General features: G+C 44.0%; 1 pseudogene; it reads left to right on the top strand.

Moving 5' to 3' along the window:
* Positions 1 to 397: 397 nt before the first annotated feature.
* On the top strand, positions 398 to 5,454 carry LOC129519792 (60S ribosomal protein L19-like; annotated as a pseudogene).
* The last annotated feature ends 338 nt before the right edge of the window (positions 5,455 to 5,792 follow it).

Raw genomic sequence — 5,792 nt, 5'->3', positions numbered from 1 at the left:
GAGTAAAATGCATCAGAGCCATGCCCTTTGCCTTAACATTCATTGTTTTTAGTGAAATGTGAGTAAGTTTAAATACCTTCAGGTGATGATAAGTCTTCTGAAAAAATAAAACAGGGTGATGGGGTATAGAATGACTTTGGGGGTGGGTGGTGGGTAGGAGAATACTTTGGACAGGGTGGTGAGGGGATCTGAGGAGCCAACATTTGCACTGGCAGTTCTGGGAAGTGAATGATGAGACAGAGTCTGCCTGGGGGAGAGATCCGTGGAAGGAGTATTTCTAGCATAGGCAACAGTAAGAGCAAATCCTAAGGCAGAAATGTGTTTGGCATATTAAATGAGGACTGTAAAGCCAACCCATGTGCTCAGCATAGAGTGAACAGGAAGAGAGTGGTCATAGATGAGGCCAGAGAACTATGAAGGTCTCAGAGGCTTGGACAGGAGCTGTTTTACTCCAACCACAAAAGGAAATCATCAGGGGGTTCGGTAGGGCAGTCTGTGATTTTCTTTTAAAAAGTCTCTCTGGCTTCTTTGGCAGTGGGTGAGAAGATAAACATAGAGAATGTTCAGATGGCCATTGCTACCATCTAGGCAAGAGGGGAGAGTGGTTTGGACAAAGGTGGTAGCAGTTACAGTGGTGAATGGAGGCTTGATTGGGTTCTAGTTTGCCATAGGGTTGACAGGACTCTGATGGATTGGATGGGATGCCAGAAGGAAGCACTGGGTGAGGAGGGATGCTTTACCCAACCTGGAGAAGCCTGGGATAGGAAAACACTGTGTTTTTGTTTTGTTACCTTTGAGATGCACTAAAGGGATACATGTAGGGAAGGCAGTTAAATATTCAAGTGTGTCGATCTGGGGAGAGGTGGGAGCTGGACACATAATTTTGTAATTCATCAGCATATAGATTGTATTTAAAGCAACAAGATTGGGTATAACCACGTATGAAGTGACTTAATCTGTAGAAGAAAAGTGGTCCTAAGGCTAGAGACCTAGAATGCCTAAGATTTGGAGGCAGAGTAAAGGAAGAGGTGACCCAGAGAAATTCCAGTGATGTAGGAGGCAACTTGAGAGCACATGGTAATGGAAGCCAACAATGGATTGTGTTCTTAGTCGGAGGAAATGGCCATCTCTGCCAAATCCTGCAGTGTTGTCCAATTAGAGAGAATTGAAAATTGAGATTGTATTTGGCAAGGTGAAGTCGCTGTTGACAGATTTGATTTGAAGGTCATTTCAGCAAATTTCATGAACATATCACTGGAGTGGATTGAACAGAGAGAAGTGAGAAAGTAGATAGAAAGTACCGGCAATTGTTGGTAAGTTCTCCTGTGAAAGGGTGCTGAGAGTCAGGGCAGAAGCCAGGGAGGGTGTGGACTCTAGAGACTTTATTTACAGACAACACTTAAGGCATGATGCAGAAAAGTGCAAATAATGGTCAGAGTAAAACTTGACAGGCATGCAATCCAGAGCCCTAGAGAGGAGAGGGTATAGTTCTTCCTTGTGACAAGAGAGTGTACATATATTCAGAGTTAGGTGGGTTGTAGATTGGATGGTGGGAAGGTGAGGTAATTCTCGCCTGTTGACTTCTCTTCCTTCAATGAAGTGTAAAGTGAGGTCACCAGTTGAGAGGGAGGGAAGATGAAGTATTGGAGGCTTAAGGATAAAGAAGATGTGACATAAACAACATGGGGAGTCAGGAGCAATGTCATATTCATAGTTGTATCCTAGCACAGTGCCTGGGACATTGTAGGCACTTTAAAAAAATGTTTGAACTGTGAATGAACGTAAGATCCAGAAAAGAAAGAATCGTGATATGCATCAATGACTTACATCTTAATAACAAGAGTGATATATTTGGTTTACAAATGGTGTAGGATCTACTTGAATTTATTCAATAAGTTCTAGAATACTACAGGAAGGGGGCATCCTTGCAAGAGGTAATTGAGACAAGATTACTACCTGACACTTTATTTACAAGGCCGCTTTTCCCACTGTGCTAACCTTTTCAAGGATAAGTGGATTCCGTTTTTTTATCTCTGTATTCTCAGGACATACATCAAATGGTACCTGGCACAATGTAAGTGCACAACGATGCCTTTTTAAAAATAAATAGATGGGGGCAGCCCGGGTGGTTGAGCGGTTTAGCATCGCCTTCAGTCCAGGGCCTGATCCTAGAGACCTGGGATTGAGTCCCACGTAAGGCTCCCTGTATGGAGCCTGCTTCTCCCTCTGCCTGTGTCTCTGCCTCTCTCTCTCTCTCTCTCTCTCTCTGTGTGTGTGTGTGTTTCTCATGAATAAATAAATAAAATATTAAAAAAATAAATAAATAGATGGCTATAAACACCAGGAGCTTCTAATCTCAAGAGGACTTAGAGGCTGAAATAGAAAAGTCATCAAAAGAATTTAAATATTACATAGAGGAAAAGCTGTAGTGGATTGATTATAAAGACAAACAGATGTTTTATGGACATTTTGAGGAGGTCACAATATGCAACACTACATCCCCACAAAACTTCCTTTGTGGCATTATTTCAAGGACGAAAAATGATCTAAATGGATTTTGGCTCTCATTAATATGCCAACTCATTCTCAATGGAGTTTACAGACTCTTTGATCTTTTCTGCATAATAGTAACAGATTTTGTCCTGTTCAGCTAACACTGTGTTATCGTAAACTACATTCCCAGATGCTTCTGTCTGGCATCTGTCACCCGTCTGGCTGACTCTCTTCCTCTAGAAAGACTTGGAGAGATGTCTTTACCATCCAGCTGATAAAGCACCACATTCACCCATACCTCTGGGGAAGGCCAGCCCAGGGAAGTTTGGACCAAGCAGGCAGATCCTGGCTCCGTTTGGCTCCTATGTTAGGCTTTTCTTACCTAGAGTTTTGTGTAACATGGCCTCCCCATTTCTTGTAACGTCACTTTCAGAAGTCAAATATTTGGAAAAAAAAAAAAAAAGAAATAGAGGAAAAAATGCTTGGAAGTATATGAGGGAAGATAGCAAAACAGAAACAGAAAGGGAGGAAAAGAAAAATCCAACCACTTTAAAGTCAGTTAATATTAATTACAGCCATTCAATAAAAATACAGCAGAAAATACAATAAAAGATTAAGGGATATAATAAACTGGGGTGCCTGGGTGGCTTGGTCAGTTAAGTGTCTGGCTTCTGCTCAGGCCATGATCCCAGGGTCCTGGGATGGAGCTCTCGGTGGGGAGCCTGCTTCTCCCTCTCTCTCTCTCTGCCTGCCTCTCCCCCTGCTTGTGCTCTTTCTCTCTCCTTTTGCCAAATCAATCAATATTTTTTTTTAATTTTTATTCATTTATGATAGTCACAGAGAGAGAGAGAGAGAGAGAGAGAGAGAGAGGCAGAGACATAGGCAGAGGGAGAAGCAGGCTCCATGCACCGGGAGCCTGATGTGGGATTTGATCCCGGGTCTCCAGGATCGCGCCCTGGGCCAAAGTCAGGTGCCAAACCGCTGCGCCACCCAGGGATCCCCAATCAATCAATATTTTTTTTCAAAATTAGAATATTATAAACTTCATGGCCAATTTTAAAACATAGCAAGGGGGGATCCCTGGGTGGCTCAGCGGTTTAGGGCCTGCCTTCAGCCCAGGGCATGATCCTCCACACCCAGGGTGGAGTCCCACATTGGGCTTCCTGCATGGAGCCTGCTTCTCCCTCTGCCTGTGTCTTCCTCTCTCTCTCTATGTGTGTCTTTCATGAATAAATAAAATCTTAAAAAAAAAAAAAAAACATAGCAAGGGGGTAAGGAAAGAAAAGTTGAGAAAGAAATGCAACTCCAAACTGATCTTTGTGTCCTGTAAGGAAGATCACAGAAGCTATTTTTATGATAGGCAGACATATGTGTGGCCATAGTTATCTCTGGTTTTATGTGTATATATCACAACAAAGCACGAGAGAGAGAGAGAGAGAGAGAGAGAGAATATAAACTACTTACTAAGGCTTTTACTAGGCACACTTGGCTTTTCTGATGTAGAAATAGTTCAGAAGGGGGAAGGTGGTGAACCCTTACTCAGTCATTCTGTAAGTGGCTCGCGCCCTCTAGTGGATACTTAGATTCCCTGCATGTGGCTTTTAAATCGCACTTCTGAGATAAAGGTCTTTGGGGAAAAAATGATGAAATTTTTTAGAGGGGGAAAAACTACTCAAGTTTTAATGTCCTGATGTAGAGGGTTTTTTCCCCAGTGTTTTCTGGCAGCGAAGCTAATTTTTTTTTTAAGATTTTATCCATTTATTTATGAGAGACACACAGAGGCAGAGACACAGGCAGAGGGAGAAGCAGGCTCCTTGCAGGGAGCCCGACGCGGGACTCGATCCCGGGGCTCCAGGATCTCGCCCTGGGCCCAAGGCAGATGCCAAACCGCTGGGCCACCCAGGGATCCCCGAAGCTAAAATTTTTTAATTGGGGAAAATACAATATTTGTCTGTAACATAATTAATTAAAAATAAGCTGTCTTAAAAAAAAAAAAAAAGCTGACTTTGGGGCGCCTCGCTGGCTCAGTCCCTAGAGCCAAGGTTGAGTTCAAGCCACATGTTGGATGTAGAAATCATTTAAAAATAAAATCTCGCTTTTTCGCAACGGGTCTGCCGCCAGAACACAGGCGTTGTGAAAACCACCGCTAAACCTAAACCAGAATGGGAAAGGAAGGGACTCACATCAACATCGTGGTCATCAGGTTCTTCCCTTTGCGCTGGGTTCAGAAGAGGCTTGTCCCCTCTTCTGTCCCTGTGGCAGAAGGAAGGTCACGTTGGACCCCAATGAAGTCGCCAATGCAAACTCCCATCAGCAGATAGGAAAACTGATCCAGGATGAGCTGATTATCTGGAAGCCTGTGACTGCATTTCGGAGCTCGGTGCTAGTAAAACACTCTGGCCCTCCGAAGGGCAGGCCTATGGGCATTGGTAAGAGGAAAGGTGCTGCCAATGCTCCAGTGCCTGAGAAGGTAACGTGGATGAGAAGGATGAGAATTCTACACAGGCTGCTCGGAAGCTACCCTGAATCTAAGAAGATTGACGGCCAGCCACATGTATCATAGCCTGTACCTGAAAGTGAAGGGTCACGTGTTCAAGAACAAGTGGATTCTCATGGAACACATCCATGAGCTGAAGGCAGGCAAGGCTCGCAAGAAGCTTCTGGCTGGGGCAGCCTGAGTGGCTCAGCGATTTAGAGCTGCCTTAGGCCCAGGGCCTAATCCTGGAGACCCCTGCATGGAGCCTGCTTCTCCCTCTGCCTGTGTTTCTGCCTCTCTCTCTCTCTCTCTCTCTCTGTCTCATGAATAAATTTAAAAAAAAAAAAAAAGGAAGCTTCTGGATGACCAGGCTGAGGCCCGCAGATCTAAGACCACAGAGGCCTGCAAGTGCCATGAAGAGCGGCTCCAGGCCAAGAAGGAGGAAATCATCAAGACTGTCCAAGGAGGAAGAGACCAAGAAATAAAACTCCCTCTCTTGTCTGTACATAGTGGCTTCAGCATTAATCAGATCAAGTTATTCAATAAAACAAACCTTTGTCTGCCAAAAAAAAAATTGTTGTCATTGGACACATGGATTTGGGCAAGTCTACCACTACTGGCCATCTGGTCTACAAATGTGGTGGGATTGACAAAAGAACTATCGAAAAATTTGAAAAGGAGGCTGCTGAGATGGGAAAAGGCTCCTTCAAGTATGCCTGGGTCTTGGATAAACTGAAAGCTGAACGTCAACATGGTATCACCATTGATATCTCCCTGTGGAAATTCAAGACCAGCAAGTATTATGTGACCATCATTGATGCCC

This window comes from Nyctereutes procyonoides, unplaced genomic scaffold, assembly GCF_905146905.1.
Source record: "Nyctereutes procyonoides isolate TBG_1078 unplaced genomic scaffold, NYPRO_anot_genome, whole genome shotgun sequence".
NCBI lineage: Eukaryota > Metazoa > Chordata > Mammalia > Carnivora > Canidae > Nyctereutes > Nyctereutes procyonoides.
The sequence above is the reverse complement of the archived record's forward strand: the minus strand, read 5'-3'. Positions and strand labels throughout refer to the sequence as shown.